Genomic DNA, 18,567 nt, shown 5'->3' with positions numbered 1-18,567 from the left:
TTTAAGGCTATTGCTGAAAATGAAGTATCTACTTTATTTTGCTAATTGTTTCTTGAATGTCTTGTATCTTCTTTGTCTTTTTGTTCTCATTTTTCTGTAATTTTTTGTGTTGAGCTGCTTTAAAAAAAAAATTTTTTTTTTTTTTTTTATGATGAGGCTTTTAGATTTCTTCTTTTCTTCCGTATATTTTTTTCTAGGTGTTTTCTTAACGGTTACCACAAATGCTACATTACATGAGTTGCAATTGCAACAGCATTTAACACAGAAATATCAAGTAACATACAACATTAACATACTAAAACTATTCCTGTTTTGCCCATCCCCCCACTTTCTATTGTGAGCCTTCATTGATGTCATTGTACATCCTATATCTGATAGGTTTAATTTGTACATATTTCTTATGCACTTGATATTGTGGAACTTAACTATTGAGTTTATTCTCCAAAAATATTGTATACCAAAAACGTTCTGCTGTTGAGTCAATTCCAACTCATAGCAGTGGAGGTTTCCAAGGCTGTAAATCTCTATGGAAGCACACTACCACATCTTTCTCCCACAGAGTCACTGGTGGTTTCAAACCACCAGCCTTTCGGTTAGCAGTCAATTGCTTTAACCGTTGTGCCACCAGGACTCCTGTAAAATATTGTATATTTGAACTTTTTATTTGCCCATGCTGTTACTTTTTGGGAGACCTCTCTCTTATTCTCTTGCTTAGATATTGATATATTTGCAGATATTACTGATATTTTTCCTTTCTCATTCTCATCCTATCTACTAATATTAATGTGTAAATTGTGGTTATATCTCAGTAGCAAGTTATAGGATGGCAAAAAGGGATTGTGAGTCAGAAGATAAAAGAGCATTTATTCAGAAATTGATGAAGTGGAACTTTGAATTTCATCTTTTGGGTTTGGCTGCAGGAAGTATAACCCAAGCCCAACCAAACCCACTGCGGTTGAGTTAATTCTGATTCATAGCGACCCTATAGGACAGAGTAGAACTGCCCCGTAGAGTTTCCATGGAGCACCTGGCAGATTCAAACTGACGACCTCTTGGTTAAGAGCCCCAGCACTTAACCACTACACCAGCAGGGTTTCCACAGGAAGTATAGATGTATCATATATTGTGAAAGCATAATGTTAATACCTTTATTTAGAAGTTAAATGTATAAAAGGGGGTACTTGGATACTAAGCTGACAAAGAGGGAGTCTGTGCTGGGTTGTCTATGGTTAACTCAGCACCACCACCAGTACTCATTTTTAAGGCTGAGCACTGCATTTTCCAGAATCCCTTGTCCTATATAATTTTGGGTTAGCATATGTCAATGAGAGGAACATGTATGCGATTTGCAAGAGGGAAGTGAAACAATTGAAGCCAAAATTGTGGGTAGAGAAGAGATTCACAGTAGCTTCCTGGCAAGCTCTTGAGAACTACCTTCTTCATCTCTGAATTCTGAGATGTTTGGTTGAAGCGTCTCAGAGATCCTTGAGAATTCCAGCAAGCTTTTGAGAACTACCCCCCTTGGGGCTTCTTAAGCAAAAACTCCTCTGGTTTTCAGAACAGCTCCTGTGACCTCTGCTCCTTTGCCTCTCCCAAAAGTCAGGAAAGTCCCTAATTCTATGTTAAATTTCTTATACACAGAATACATAAAATGACTTTTTTTCCTGACAGTACTCTGACTAATACGTGATTCTAAAGCTTCCTGAGAGACAAGAAGAAAAAAAGATTTGCATACAAAGAATGAGAACTCAGCATGGAGTTGAACATATTAACAGCAATGTTGGAAACTAAAATAGAGCAAAGCCTTCAGGATTCCAAGGGAAATTGATTTATAGGTCAAAATTTTATATCCATCTAAACTATTAATAGTAAGAGTATGGGACACAGTAACAGATACTTCCTAGACATAATCAAACACCTAGAAGGATTAGGTTACTGAGTTTGAAGGCTTAGGACCATAATCTCATGGGACGACTCAGCCAATTAGCATAACGTAGTCCATAAAGGTAATGTTCTACATTCTAGTTTGGTGAGTAGCATCTGGGGCCTTAAAAGCTTGTGAGTGGGCCATCTAAGGTACAACTATTGGTCTGTACTTGTCTGGAGCAACAGAGAAAGAAGGAAACCAAAGACACAAAGAAGAAATTTGTCTATAGGACTAATAGCCTACATGAACCACAGCCTCATCTGTCCTGGAACCAAAAGAACTAGATGGTGCCAAGCTACCACTACCGACTGTTCTGATCAGGGACACAATAGATGGCCCTGGATAGAGTGGGAGAAAAATGTAGAACAAAACTCATTTCTAAAAAAGGTCAGACTTAATGGACAAGTAGAGACTAGAAGAACCCCTGTGACTTTTGCCCTGAGATACCCTTTACACTTAGAACTGAAGACACTCCTGGAGGTCACCTTTCAGCCAAATAACAGCCTGGCTCATGAAACAAACAATATCACCCGTGATTACTGTGCTCCATTAAATAATCATCTATATGAGACCAAACGGTCAACACTTACCCTAAACCAAAGATGAGTAGCTATTGAGGGGATGCAGGGAATCTAGATTAATGGAAATAGAATGATCAGAATGGAAATGATGAGAATGCTGACACATTGTGAAAAATGTAACCAATGTCACTGAGTAATATACATAGAAATTGTTAACGGGAACCTAATTCGTTGTGTAAACGTTCACCAAAAACACAATAAAATATTATTTAAAAAATAGTAAGGGTAAAATAAAGATATTTTCAGATGTGCAGACATAATTTTACCTGTTGTGTACTTTTCTCAGGGATGCCAATACTGAATATACAATATAGAAATTAGGATGAGTGAAGATAAAGAAAAAGATATGCGATCTGAGAAATAAGAAAGCCAACAGAGAGATATGAAGATTCCAGGATGTTGGTAGAGAGAAATCTTTGTATAGCAGTTATGCAATAATCCTGAAGACCAGGTAGTCCAGATTGGGACAGGACAGAAAGCTATAAGAGAGATGTTACCAAGGGGTAAAAAAATGGAAACAGTACATTACTGCAGAGTTTGACCACACTGAGAGGAGTTCTTCAGTTCTATCAGAGAGTTTAGGAAGAATTAGTAGAAATGCATAGAAAATGAGGCACTTGAACAAATGAACCAATTACTAACTTCTAGAATATCAAAAAGTTGTACAAGAAGGAAATACAATTATACCGTGCTACATAGCTCATCAGCGAGCAATACATTTAGTCATACAATATAAATACAAAACATCAATTTAACCAAAAAATTGTGATACAGCTGTATTAGGAAAAAGGCTCATGTGTGTGGGTGAGGTGGGTGGGTGTTTTGTAAGAGTACTAAATTCTCCTCCATCAGAAAGAGTCAGCATATGATATTTAAAATAATAAAGCAATAAGTGGAAATTAAAGAATATTATTTCACATCTATCAGTTTGTTGTACTCTGGTGACTTACATTTTGCTGTGAGGTTGGAAACTATGCCACCAATATTTCAAATACCAGCAGGGTCACCCATGGGAGACAGGTTTCAGTGGAGCTTCTAGACTAAGACAGACTAGGAAGAAAGACCTGGAGGTCTACTTCTGAAAAAATTGGCCAGTGAAAACCTTATGGATAACAGCAGAACATTGTCTGATACAATACCAGAAGATGAGCCCCTCAGGTTGGAAGGCACAAAAAATATGACTGGGGAAGAGATGCCTCAAAGTGGAGTTGACCTTAATGATGTGGATGGGGTCAAGCTCTCGGGACCTTCATTTGCTGATGTGGCACGTCTCAAAATGAGAGAAACAACCACAAACATCCATTAGTAATTGGAATGTGGAATGTACGAAGTATGAATCTAGGAAAATTGGCAGTCATAAAAAATGAAATGGAACACATAAAGATTGATATCCTAGGCATTACCCATTGCCGTCAAATCGATTCCAACTCACAGCGACCCTGTAGGACAGAGTAGAACTGCCCCATAGGGTTTCCAAGTAGTGCCTGGTAGATTTGAACTGCCAACCTTTTGATTAGCAGCTGTAGCTCTTAACCACTACACCACCAGGGTTTCCAGTTCTAGGCATTAGTGAGCTGAAATGGGCTGGTATTGGCCATTTTGAATCAGACACTCATATGGTCTACTATGCTGGGAATGACAAACTGAAGAGAGATGGTGTCAATATTAATTGTCAAAAAGAACATTTCAAGATCTGTCCTGAAGTACAACACTGTCAGTGATAGGATAATATCCATACACTTCCAAAGATGACCAGTTAATAGTATTTTTGTTCCACATTTATCATATATACTAAATGTATATACATATACAGTTATCATCTGGGCATGATCTTTAACTTTTCAAAAAGTCAAGGAAAGAAAATCTGCAAAATATTATGCAGAAGTTGATGTGTAAGTCCTTATGTAAAACTCATACATAAGTGTGAACTATTTTATGCTTCATAATCAACATGAACAAACAAACAAAAAAGAGATATTGAATAACTTCTCTGAGTCTTCAAAGAGTGAAATAGGTGCTTTAGAACTTCTGCTCAAAAAGATTTCACACAGTGCTTTAGCTCCCAGACCACAGCTGGGTCCCCAAACTCTGAGTTTAGTTGTCTTTCTTTGAACATCAAAAGGGCCATTACTTTGAAAGGTAGCAAATTAAGCACCAGGAGCCGGAGAAAGAATCGGCAAGGAATTCCAGCACCAAGAAATGAAATGGAGAGTCAGTAGGACACTCTAGACTGTAGAGAAGATTTCCTTGTTCTTCAGTTAATGTTGATGTCAATTGATAAAAATCAGGGGAGAAGTTTCAAATACTGAATTTCTTTTGAAAAGTTGAGAATGTATTTAATAATTAGGATGTGTGGGGGTAAATGATGGTTTTCATTCTAGGGAAACATCAGTGCACCACTGTGCTCCTCTGATCACGTTTGCCAATACCCCTCCCAGCTGATGCTCCCCCTTCACCTCCTTCTACTGCCCCCTTCTACTGCTAGGGACAGGATGTGACCACTTCTTGGTGTCAGTGCCAATTCACCTGGATAGCAAAACTGCTTGTCCCTCCCTCCCTCCCCCTTCCTCTCCCTATTTTTATAATATTTTGACCAACTCCTATATTCATACCATCCAGAATTATTGTTGTTGTTGTTGTTAGGTGCCGTCGAGTAGGTTCCAATTCATAGCGACCCTATGTACCACAGAACAAAACACTGCCCAGTCCTATACCATCCCCACAATCGTTTTTATGCTTGAGCCCATTGTTGCAGCCACTGTGTCAATCCATCTTGTTGAGGGTCTCCTTCTTTTCCATTGACCTAATACTTTACCAAGCACGATGTCCTTCTCCAGGGACTGATCCCTCCTGACAACATGTCTGAAGTATGTAAGATGCAGTCTTGCCATCCTTGCTTCTAAGGAACATTCTGGTTGTACTTCTCCCAAGACAGATTTGTTTGTTCTTTTGGCAGTTCATGGTATATTCAATATTCTTTGCCAACACCACAATTCAAAGGTGTCAATTCTTCCTTGGTCTCCTTATTCATTTTCCAGCTTTCACATGCATATGATGTGATTGCTAATACCATGGTTTGGGTCAGGCACACCTTAGTTTTCAAGGTGACATCTTTCCTTTCAACGCTTTAAAGAGGTCTTTTGTAGCAGATATGCCCAATGCACTACGTCTTTTGATTTCCTGACTGCTGCTTCCCTGGATGTTGATTGTGGATCCAAGTAAAATGAAATCCTTGGCAACTTCTAGTTGTCAAGGATCCAGAATTAATAACTGTTAGTATTCAATCATGTTCGTTTCCAGTCTTCTTGATTATTATTTAAAAATAAATCTTAAAGTAATAACTTACCTTAATCATTACTGTAAGTCCCAATCACCTTTCTTTCTGCAAAGACAGTCATTTTCACGAGTTCACTGGGTGCCTGTGGCATAAATACCTATATGGTATTATTTTCTGTGTTTTAAAATATAGAAAATGTGATACACACATACCATTCAACATCTTCAGCATCTTCTTTTTTCAATGTATCCTGTTTACATTTATTGTGATCATTTATGTTTAGATGTATATTTGTTTTTTTTGGTCTTTTTATTTACAATGCTTCCTCTTTATTTCTTTCCTCCCTCTTTTCCTGATTTTCATTGGGTTGATTTTGTTTTATTTGGCCAATTTTTCTACCTCCACTGATTTAAAATGTATGCATTCCATTTCTAAGAGTTATTCTTAAAGTATCCATGTAGATGCTTAAACTTACTTTCTACTAACATCTAGAGTAAGCCAGTTATCTATATCCTAAGCACACTTTTGCTTATTCTACTCTCCATGAAGCTACTCCAAAGAACTTTCCATTTTGATCTCATTTGGAATATTAATTCCGGCTTTTTAAAAATTGCAAGCAGTATTTATTAAGGTAACGCCACAACAGGCAAATGTACCGAAACTCACGTTCATTACTGGTTACAAGGGATGGGCGGAGGGGAGAAGGATTCACTCTCTAGGTAGTGGGCGCTTGTTATTTTTGGCAATGGGAAAGGTAACACTGAGAATGAAGTGTACATAGCTTGACAAAGGTAAAGGATGTCACTAAAACGTACACAAGAAGAAAGGACCATTTAAAAATTGCTATGGCATATACGTGGGAGCCCTGGTGGTGCAGTGGTTAAGCACTTGGCTGCTAACTGAAAGGTCAGCAGTTTGAACCCACCAGCTACACCACAGGAGAACTATGTGGCAATTTGCTTCTGTAAAGATTTTCAGCCTTGGAAACCCTATGGGACAGCTCTACTCTGTCCTATAGGGTTGCTATGAGTCGGAATTGACTTGACAGTAGCGGGTATGGTATATATAATTTTGAAACAACAGCAACAACAACCAAAAAATTTTTGTGTTGGTATATATGTATGTGTGTAGACATATGTATGTATAGGTATACATATGTGAGTATAAGTATGTTGTTGTTGTTAGGTGCCATTGAGTCAGTTCTGACTCATAGTGACCCTATGTACAACAGAACAAAACACTGCCCAGTCCTGAGCCCTCCTCACAATCATTGTTATGCTTGAGCCCATTGTTGCAGCCACTACATCAACCCATCTTAATGAGGGTCTTCCTCTTTTTTGCTGATCCTCTACTTTGCCAAGTATGATGTCCTTCTCCAGAGACTGATCCCTCCTGATAACATGTCTAAAGTATGTGAGACATAGTCCCACCATCCTCGCTTCTAAGGAGCATTCTGATTGTACTTCTTCCAAGACATGTTTGTTCATTCTTTTGGCAGCCCATAGCATATTCAGTATTCTTCACCAACACCACAATTTACAGGCCTCAATTCTTCCTTATTCATCAGCCAGCTTTCACAAGCATATGAGATGATTAAAAGCACCATGACTTGGGTCAGGACAGGTGCACCTTAGTCTTCAAGATGACATCTTTGCTTTTCATCACTTTAAACAGGTCTTTTGCAGCAGATTTTCTTAAGGCAATGTATCTTTTGATTTCTTGGCTGCTGCTTCCATGGGTGTTGATGGCGGATCTGAGTAAAATGAAGTCCTTGACAACTTCACTCTTTTCTGTATGTATATGTGTGTGTATATATGCATATGCATGTATGTGACTGTATGCACATATACTCATACATATAATAAAGCACATGGGGGCACAGTTATGGATACTTCTTAGACGTAACCAAAAACCTCAAGGGATTGGTTTCCTGGGTTTGAAGGATTAGGACCATAGTCTTGTGGGAGGGACATCAGGGTCAATTAGTATAACATAATTCATAAAGTTTGAGTTCTGCATCCTAGTTTGTAAGTACTATCTGGGGTCTTAAAAAGCTTGAGAATGGCCATCTAAGATACAACACTTGGTCTCTACTCATCCAGAGCAAAAGAGAAAAAAGGAAACCAAAGACTCAAAGAAGAAACTAGCCTACAGGACTAGTAGTCTGCACAAACCATGGCTTCATCTACCCTGAGACCAGAACTAGATGGTGCCCAGCTACCACTACCGGCTGCTCTGATCAGGGCCACAAAAGATGGACCCTGAAAGAATGGGCATCAGGATTGGAGGAAGACTCATTAACAATCTGCGTTATGCAGATGAAACAACCTTGCCTGCTGAAAGTAAAGAGAACTTGAAGCACTTACTGGTGAAAATCAAAGACCGCAGCCTTCAGTATGGACTACGCCTCAACATAAAACAAAAATCCTCACAACTGGACCAAGAAGCAACATCATGATAAATGGAGAAAAGATTGAAGTTGTCAAGGATTTCATTTTACTTGGATCCACAATTGACACCCATGGAAGCAGCAGTCAAGAAGTCAAAAGACACGTTGCATTAGGCAAATCTGCTGCAAAAGACCTCTTTAAAGTATTAAAAAGCAAAGATGTCATCTTGAAGACTAAGGTGCACCTGATCTAAGCCACCATGGAGTTTTCAATCTCCTTATATGCATACGATAGCTGGGTGATGAATAAGGAAAACTGAAGAAGAATAAATAACTTTGAATTATGGTCTTTGCAAAGAACACTGAATATACCCTGGACTGCCAAAAGAATGAACAAATATGTCTTGGAAGAAGTCCAAGAAGAATGTTCCATAGAAGTAAGGCTGGTGAGACTATGTCTCACATACTTTGGACATGTTATCAGGAGGAATCAGTCTCTGGAGAAGGACATCATGCTTGGTAAATTAGAGGGTCGGCAAAAAAGAAGAAGACCCTCAACAAGACGGATTGACACAGTGGCTGCAGCAATGGGCTCAAGCATAACAATGATTGTGAGGATGGTTCAGAACCAGGCAGTGTTTTGTTCTGTTGTACGTAGGGTTGCTATGAACCAACTAGACAGCACCGAACAGCAACAACAACAACCTGTAGGTGGTACACCTTCTGAGTCTGTAGGCACTTAAAAATGTTGTTATTTTGCCCTTATACTTGATTGATATTTTCCCTGCATACAAAATATTAGATTCCAATTTTTTTCCCTTCAGCTCTTGAAGATAGTGTTCCATTATCTTCTTGCTTCCAGTGCTACTGATGAGATATCAAATGTCAATTTGGTTCTTGTTCTGTTCAGGTAATCTGATCATTGGTCACTTTTACAATTTTTCTGTTTATCCTTTGTATTCTAAAATTTCACTACTATATGCCTATGTGGTTTTTCCCCCCGCTTATCATTATCCACTCTTGCTATTCTGTCCTTTTGGAAAACCTATGTATGAGACGGCTCTAGCCTCTTTGCTCCTCAACTTTTCTGATTTTCATCTGCATGGATTCTGGAAGAATTCCTTGGTGGACCTTCCAGCCCACTAACCGACTCTTTGTCTATATTCATTTTTCCTATTCACACCATCTGTTCTATTATTTTTTAACTTCAACAGTATGGTTTTTGTTTTCAAGGTCTCTGGTCTGTTATTTTTCATAACTACCTATACTCCCCCATGGATGTGATACGTCCCTTTTCTCTCTGAGACAGTGTTGTATAGGTTTTGTGGGCCCTACAATTTGGAGTGCCTCCTTTAAGAGAAAGAATTCAAGATTGTTTATGAAAATGAATATTTATTTATGGTGGTAAAATAACTCTGAACAAACTACAGGAAGCTTACCAGAAATGCCTACGTGAAAATGAGCTTCTCTCCTCATCTAGGATACTGAACAATTCCTGGCAGCTCCTGACCCTCACAGGGACCTGAGGCTCAGTCTTAACCACACCAAATACACACACTACCTCAGTCATTTCCCACATTCAATGTGAGCAAGAGGGTCTGCGGACTGTGTTCAACCCTCTACCTGGAAACCAGAATGCTGGTTTTAGCTAAGATTTATGGAAATAATTTTCATCTCTTTTTTTGTTTTTTCTTTCATTGCTTGGTTTTCATCTTACATTGTCAGCTAGCAGTTTCTGGTCCTATGGTGCTTGCATTTTTATTGAAATCTGTTAAATCCTTTTTTTAACTGGGGAATGTGCACACACACACACACATACATAAGACACAGTGTGAGAAAACAAACTGTTCCTCTATTTCTAATTACATTTTTTTAAGGACACAGAAAAAATATAAAAATTCTTTAAAATACCATTTATGTTTAGGCAAATCTACTGGTTCTGAGAGAAAAAATGCAATGTAGTATGTGGGTAGTAAAAAGATACAACTTTCTTATTGTTTACTAATTCCTTCAGAGTCTTTGCCAATGCTATTCTGCTTTGAAAAATTTACACTCTATTTTTTATAGGGTCAAAAAAAATTTTTTTTTTTTTTATAGGGTCGCTATGAATTGGAACCGACTCAACGGCGGTGGGTTTTTTTTTTTTTTTAAATAGGGGTAAAATCTAAGTAAGTTAAAATAGATTCATACCTCGAAAATGCAAATCAGATTTTAAGGATTAAATTAATAAAAATAATTTATTCTTTAAGAGGCCATTTTTTTCCTTTCAGAAGAGATTAATTCTTACTTTTCTGCTGTTTAAGGTAAAAATTGCTGCCAGGGTGCAGCTGGCCCAAAAGGTGCCTTTGTGTAAATTAGACACAAGTGTTCAGGCACCAGGAAATTGCCTGTATTGAGCCCTGGTGGTGCAGTGGTTAAAAGCTTGGCTGCTAACCAAAATTTTGGGAGTTCAAACCTACCATTGGCTCCTTGGAAACCTTAGGGGGCTGTTCTACCCTGTCCATAGGGTTGTTATGACTGGATGGTAGTGGGTTTTGCATCACTGAGTTCAATATCTTCACTACAAGTGATATAATCTCTGTTCATGAGGTAAATTCCCATTTATTGGAATTTTATTATCTTTCCTATGAACACAATACTTTTTTTTTTCTTTTGGTAAGTGTGTACCCTACAACCTTGCTACTTAAAGTGTAGTCTGGACACCAGCAGCATCAACTGGGAGCTTTTTAGAAATGCAGATTCCTCGACCCCACCCAAGACCTGCTGATTGGAACCAGTCAAGATCCCCAGGGGATTTATGTGCACACTGCTGCAACCTACACCCCGTGTAGGATGGACACAGGGGAGAATGCAGCAAAGTCCCATATAAGAAGTTCAGAAAAATCCATTGCTAGTCAAGTTGATTCCGACTCATACCGTCCCTAAAAGAACAGAGTAGAACTGCCTCACAAAGTTTCTAAGGCTGTAATCTTTAGGGAAGCAGACTGGCACATCTTTCTCTCCAAGAGCTGCTGGTGAGTTCTAACTACCCCCCTTTTGGTTAGCAGTGAAGTGGTTGACCACTGTGCCACCAGGGCTCTCATTACTATAAAAAGAATGGGAATTCTTAAGACAATTACTATTAACAGGTCTTGTACTAAGTAGCAATATCCCTACTCAACAGATGAAGGTTTTGGGCCCACAGATATTAACTCATGCTTAGTCACCATTAGTTCCTGATTGGTGCAGTTAACTCACTCGGCTGTTAACCAAAAAACCAGAGGTTCGAGTTCACCCAGAGGCACCTGTCTTAGTTATCTAGTGCTGTATAACAGGAATACCACAAGTGGGTGGATTTAACAAACAGAAATTTATTTCCTCACAGTTTAAGAGGCTAGAAGTGAATTCAGGGTGCCAGCTCTAGGGGAAGGCTTTCTCTCTGTGTCAGCTCTGGAGGAAGGTCCTTGTTTCTTGGATCTTCTGCTCTTGGGTGGTCTTCATGTGGCTTGGCATCTCTCTTCCCCCATGTCTGCTTCTAGTTTACTTGTGTAATCTCTTTTATTATCTTTTGAGATTGATTTAAGACATACCCTACACTAACCCTGTCTCATTAACACGACAACCCATTCCTAAATGGGATTATAACCACAGGCACAGTGGTTAGGATTTACAACACGTATTTTTTGAGGACACAATTCACCCATAATAGCACCTCAGAAAAAAGCCCTGTTGATCTAACTCCAAAAAATTAGTCATTGAAAAGCCTATGAAACACAGTTCTACTCTGACACATATGGGGTTGCCATGAGTTGGAACTGACTCAATGGTTAGTTAGCTCACCATTGTAGGTTAAACACCAGAAGGGAAAAGAAAAAAACAGGCCACGTGGTATGGGAAGAGATTTTGCTTCAGATATGTCAGAAGTTGCCATGGTGCAATGCACAGTACTTGGTAAGTAATGCAACCTTTTCCCCTTTACCTCTGCTTCCTCTTCAGGGAGCCAGTGCGGAGAGCATACGCCAAATGGTCCCCTAGCGGCCTGCCTGAATGCTGCAAAAACCAAGCCCAGTGCCTTCAAGTCGATTCTGACTCATAAAAAAAAAACTCATAAGCGACCCTATAAAAAAAAGACCCTATTAAAAAAAATTTTTTTTTTTTTTTAGACCCTATAGCCACCTTAAATACCTGAGGTTCTGAAGCACTGGGGAAAATAGGACTAACTGGGCTCCAGTTTATCCTGTTACCTGTAATAACAATGACTTGTTCATTCTGAGGAGTCTTACCCACTCCTTCTAGCTCAGCAATATTTTGAATTTTCTCAGAATAATAGCTGCCAAGACTCCAAGTTAGCAACCTAAACTGTGAGCTGGTTATTCTTTAAGTTGGTGCTGACTTCTACTACAGTTTCTGGAAAAGATCTTGAAGTTACCCACACTGGCATTTGCTTTCCTGCATTTGGGGTTTATTAGTTTTGTGATTTTTTTTTTTTTTAAGGAGAAGTTTTGGAACAATTTATTTAGCTATCCAGTGTTGGCTACAAGTCAAGTTTACCTCACAGTTCCAACAACATGTTACATAGATCACCACAGTTCTTCTGCTCTTCTCTCATAAGAGCTTAACTCTGAAACTCCATGTAAATTTAACACCTGACAAGTCTTGACATACACTTTGAAATGTTTTCGTGAAACAAGGTTCTCTAAGTCTGTTTTTATAAAATTATAGAACCAAAGAAAATAAGACCAACAGCAACCACCAACCACTAAAGGGGAGGAGCAGACCTCTATCCACTCCAGGGTCACACCCACATGCACAGCCTCTCACCTGGAATTCCTAAGCTCTTTACTGCTAAAGGGGTGGAGGTCATCTGAAATGACCCTGAGAGATGGAGCTCTCGTTCTGGGTTCACAATAGAGCCCCCATGTCACTGAGCCATACCCCCTTCCTTCCCTGCAACACACCAACCCAAACAGTATCTCCAAAAAGCTGGAGGCATCTGTGCTCCAGGATCGTGGCCTTGGAATGGCCCCAGTGCATCTGCCACCTTCCAGCCAGCTGATGCCAAATTTGCTGACAGTCTGAGTGTGAAACAGATTTGCAGTTTAGCTTTTCCTACCTAGGCTAATGAGGTGCTAAGTCTGGCTTTGCTTTTTTTTTTTTTTTTTATAATAACTTTTATTAAGCTTCAAGTGAACGTTTACAAATCCAATCAGTCTGTCACATATAAGTTTACATACATCTCACTCCCTACTCCCACTTACTCTCCCCGTCTTGAGTCAGCCCTTTCAGTCTCTCCTTTCTTGACAATTTTGCCGGCTTCCCTCTCTCTCTATCCTCCCATCCCCCCTCCAGACAAGAGTTGCCAACACAATCTCAAGTGTACACCTGATATAATTAGCTCACTCTTCATCAGCGTCTCTCTCCCACCCGCTGACCAGTCCCTTTCATGTCTGATGAGTTGTCTTCAGGGATGGTTCCTGTCCTGTGTCAACAGAAGGTCTGGAGAGCATGACCGCCGGGATTCCTCCAGTCTCAGTCAGACCATTAAGTTTGGTCTTCTTATGAGAATTTGGGGTCTGCATCCCACTGCTCTCCTGCTCCCTCAGGGGTCCTCTGCTGAGCTCCCTGTCAGGGCAGTCATCGATTGTGGCCGGGCACCAACTAGTTCTTCTGGTCTCAGGATGATGTAGGTCTCTGGTTCATGTGGCCCTTTCTGTCTCTTGGGCTCTTAGTTGTCATGTGGGCTTGGTGTTCTTCATTTTCCTTTGCTCCAGGTGGGTTGAGACCAATTGCTGCATCTTAGATGGCTGCTTGTTAGCCTTTAAGACCCCAGACGCCACATTTCAAAGTGGGATGCAGAATGATTTCATAATAGAATTATTTTGCCAATTGACTTAGAAGTCCCCGCAAACCATGTTCCCCAGACCCCCGCGCTTGCTCCGCTGAGCTTTGAAGCATTCATTTTATCCCGGAAACTTCTTTGCTTTTGGTCCAGTCCAATTGAGCTGACCTTCCATGTATTGAGTGTTGTCTTTCCCTTCACCTAAAGCAGTTCTTATCTACTGATTAATCAATAAAAAAACCCTCTCCCACCCTCCCTCCCTCCCCCCCTCGTAACCATAAAAGTATGTGTTCTTCTCAGGTTTACTATTTCTCAAGATCTTATAATAGTGGTCTTATACAGTATTTGTCCTTTTGCCTCTGACTCATTTCGCTCAGCATAATGCCTTCCAGGTTCCTCCATGTTATGAAATGTTTCAGAGATTCGTCACTGTTCTTTATCGATGCGTAGTATTCCATTGTGTGAATATACCACAATTTATTTACCCATTCATCCGTTGATGGATACCTTGGTTGCTTCCAACTTTTTGCTATTGTAAACAGAGCTGCAATAAACATGGGTGTGCATATATCTGTTTGTATGAAGGCTCTTGTATCTCTAGGGTATATTCCGAGGAGTGGGATTTCTGGGTTGTATGGTAGTTCTATTTCTAACTGTTTAAGATAACGCCAGATAGATTTCCAAAGTGGTTGTACCATTTTACATTCCCACCAGCAGTGTATGAGAGTTCCAATCTCTCCGCAGCCTCTCCAACATTTATTATTTTGTGTTTTTTGGATTAATGCCAGCCTTGCTGGTGTGAGATGGAATCTCATCGTAGTTTTAATTTGCATTTCTCTAATGGCTAATGATCGAGAGCATTTTCTCATGTATCTGTTGGCTGCCTGAATATCTTCTTTAGAGAAATGTGTGTTCATATCCTTTGCCCACTTCTTGATTGGGTTGTTTGTCTTTTTGTGGTTGAGTTTTGACAGAATCATGTAGATTTTAGAGATCAGGCGCTGGTCGGAGATGTCATAGCTGAAAATTCTTTCCCAATCTGTAGGTGGTCTTTTTACTCTTTTGGTGAAGTCTTTAGATGAGCATAGGTGTTTGATTTTTAGGAGCTCCCAGTTATCGGGTTTCTCTTCATCATTTTTGGTAATGTTTTGTATTCTGTTTATACCTTGTATTAGGGCTCCTAGGGTTGTCCCAATTTTTTCTTCCATGATCTTTATCGTTTTAGTCTTTATGTTTAGGTCTTTGATCCACTTGGAGTTAGTTTTTGTGCATGGTGTGAGGTATGGGTCCTGTTTCATTTTTTGGCAAATGGATATCCAGTTATGCCAGCACCATTTGTTAAAAAGGCTGTCTTTTCCCCAGTTAATTGACACTGGTCCTTTGTCAAATATCAGCTGCTCATACGTGGATGGATCTATGTCTGGGTTCTCAATTCTGTTCCATTGGTCTATGTGTCTGTTGTTGTACCAATACCAGGCTGTTTTGACTACTGTGGCTGTATAATAGGTTCTGAAGTCAGGTAAGGTGAGGCCTCCCACTTTCTTCTTCTTTTTCAGTAGTGCTTTGCTTATCCGGGGCTTTTTTCCCTTCCATATGAAATTGGTGATTTGTTTCTCTATCCCCTTAAAATATGACATTGGAATTTGGATCGGAAGTGCGTTAAATGTATAGATGGCTTTTGGTAGAATAGACATTTTTACTATGTTAAGTCTTCCTATCCATGAGCAGGGTATGTTTTTCCACTTAAGTATGTCCTTTTGAATTTCTTGTAGTAGAGCTTTGTAGTTTTCTTTGTATAGGTCTTTTACATCCTTGGTAAGATTTATTCCTAAGTATCTTATCTTCTTGGGGGCTACTGTGAATGGTATTGATTTGGTTATTTCCTCGTCGGTGTTCTTTTTGTTGATGTAGAGGAATCCAAGTGATTTTTGTATGTTTATTTTATAACCTGAGACTCTGCCAAACTCTTCTATTAGTTTCAGTAGTTTTCTGCAGGATTCCTTAGGGTTTTCTGTGTATATAATCATGTCATCTGCAAATAGTGATAACTTTACTTCTTCCTTGCCAATCCGGATACCTTTTATTTCTTTGTCTAGCCTAATTGCCCTGGCTAGGACTTCCAGCACGATGTTGAATAAGAGCGGTGATGAAGGGCATCCTTGTCTGGTTCCCGTTCTCAAGGGAAATGCTTTCAGGTTCTCTCCATTTAGAGTGATATTGGCTGTTGGCTTTGCATAGATGCCCTTTATTATGTTGAGGAATTTTCCTTCAATTCCTATTTTGGTAAGAGTTTTTATCATAAATGGGTGTTGGACTTTGTCAAATGCCTTTTCTGCATCAATTGATAAGATCATGTGGTTTTTGTCTTTTGTTTTATTTATGTGATGGATTACATTAATGGTTTTTCTGATATTAAACCAGCCTTGCATACCTGGTATAAATCCCACTTGATCAGGGTGAATTATTTTTTTGATGTGTTGTTGGATTCTATTGGCTAGAATTTTGTTGAGGATTTTTGCATCAATGTTCATGAGGGATATAGGTCTATAATTTTCTTTTTTTGTAATGTCTTTACCTGGTTTTGGTATCAGGGAGATGGTGGCTTCATAGAATGAGTTGGGTAGTATTCCGTCATTTTCTATGCTTTGGAATACCTTTAGTAGTAGTGGTGTTAACTCTTCTCTGAAAATTTGGTAGAACTCTGCAGTGAAGCCGTCCGGGCCAGGACTTTTTTTTGTTGGGAGTTTTTTGATTACCGTTTCAATCTCTTTTTTTGTTATGGGTCTATTTAGTTGTTCTGCTTCTGAATGTGTTAGTTTAGGTAGGTAGTGTTTTTCAAGGAATTCATCCATTTCTTCTAGGTTTTCAAATTTGTTAGAGTACAATTTTTCATAATAATCTGAAATGATTCTTTTAATTTCATTTGGTTCTGTTGTGATGTGGTCCTTCTCATTTCTTATTCGGGTTATTTGTTTCCTTTCCTGTATTTCTTTAGTCAGTCTAGCCAATGGTTTATCAATTTTGTTAATTTTTTCAAAGAACCAGCTTTTGGCTTTGTTAATTCTTTCAATTGTTTTTCTGTTCTCTAATTCATTTAGTTCAGCTCTAATTTTTATTATTTGTTTTCTTCTGGTGCCTGATGGATTCTTTTGTTGCTCACTTTCTATTTGATCAAGTTGTAGGGACAGTTCTCTGATTTTGGCTCTTTCTTCTTTTTGTATGTGTGCATTTATTGATATAAATTGACCTCTGAGCACTGCTTTTGCTGTGTCCCAGAGGTTTTGATAGGAAGTATTTTCATTCTCGTTGCTGTCTATGAATTTCCTTATTCCCTCCTTGATGTCTTCTATAACCCAGTCTTTTTTCAGGACGGTATTGTTCATTTTCCAAGTATTTGATTTCTTTTCCCTCGTTCTTCTGTTATTGATCTCTAGTTTTATTGCCTTGTGGTCTGAGAAGATGCTTTGTAATATTTCGATGTTTTGGACTCTGCAAAGGTTTGTTTTATGACCTAATATGTGGTCTATTCTAGAGAATGTTCCATGTGCGCTAGAAAAAAAAGTATATTTTGCAGCAGTTGGGTGGAGAGTTCTGTATAAGTCAATGAGGTCAAGTTGGTTGATTGTTGTAATTAGATCTTCCGTGTCTCTGTTGAGCTTCTTACTGGATGTCCTGTCCTTCTCCGAAAGGGGTGTGTTGAAGTCTCCTACTATAATTGTGGAGGTATCTATCTCGCTTTTCAGTTCTGTTAAAATTTGATTTATATATCTTGCAGCCCTGTCATTGGGTGCGTAAATATTTAATATGGTTATGTCTTCCTGATCAATTGTCCCTTTTATCATTATATAGTGTCCTTCTTTATCCTTTGTGGTGGATTTAAGTCTAAAGTCTATTTTGTCAGAAATTAATATTGCTACTCCTCTTCTTTTTTGCTTATTGTTTGCTTGATATACTTTTTTCCATCCTTTGAGTTTTAGTTTGTTTGTGTCTCTAAGTCTAAGGTGTGTCTCTTGTAGGCAGCATATAGATGGATCGTGTTTCTTTATCCAGTCTGTGACTCTCTGTCTCTTTATTGGTGCATTTAGTCCATTTACATTCAGGGTAATTATAGATAAATAAGTTTTTAGTGCTGTCATTTTGATGCCTTTTTATGTGTGTTGTTGACAATTTCATTTTTCCACATACTTTTTTGTGCTGAGGCGTTTTTCTTAGTAAATTGTGAGATCCTCACTTTCATAGTGTTTGACTTTATGTTAGTTGAGTCGTTACGTTTTTCTTGGTTTTTGTCTTGAGTTATAGAGTTGTTATACCTTTTTGTGGTTACCTCATTATATACCCCTATTTTTCTAAGTAAAAACCTAACTTGTATTGTTCTATATCGCCTTGTATCACTCTCCATATGGCAGTTCAATGCCTCCTGTATTTAGTCCCTCTTTTTGATTATTGTGATCTTTTACCTATTGACTTCCATGATTCCCTGTTATGTGTATTTTTTTTTAATTAATCTTAATTTGTTTGTTTTTGTGATTTCCCTATTTGAGTTGATATCAGGACGTTCTGTTTTGTGACCTTGTG

Source organism: Elephas maximus, chromosome 1, assembly GCF_024166365.1.
Source record: "Elephas maximus indicus isolate mEleMax1 chromosome 1, mEleMax1 primary haplotype, whole genome shotgun sequence".
In the NCBI taxonomy this organism is placed as follows: domain Eukaryota; kingdom Metazoa; phylum Chordata; class Mammalia; order Proboscidea; family Elephantidae; genus Elephas; species Elephas maximus.
This window is presented reverse-complemented; position numbering follows the sequence as displayed.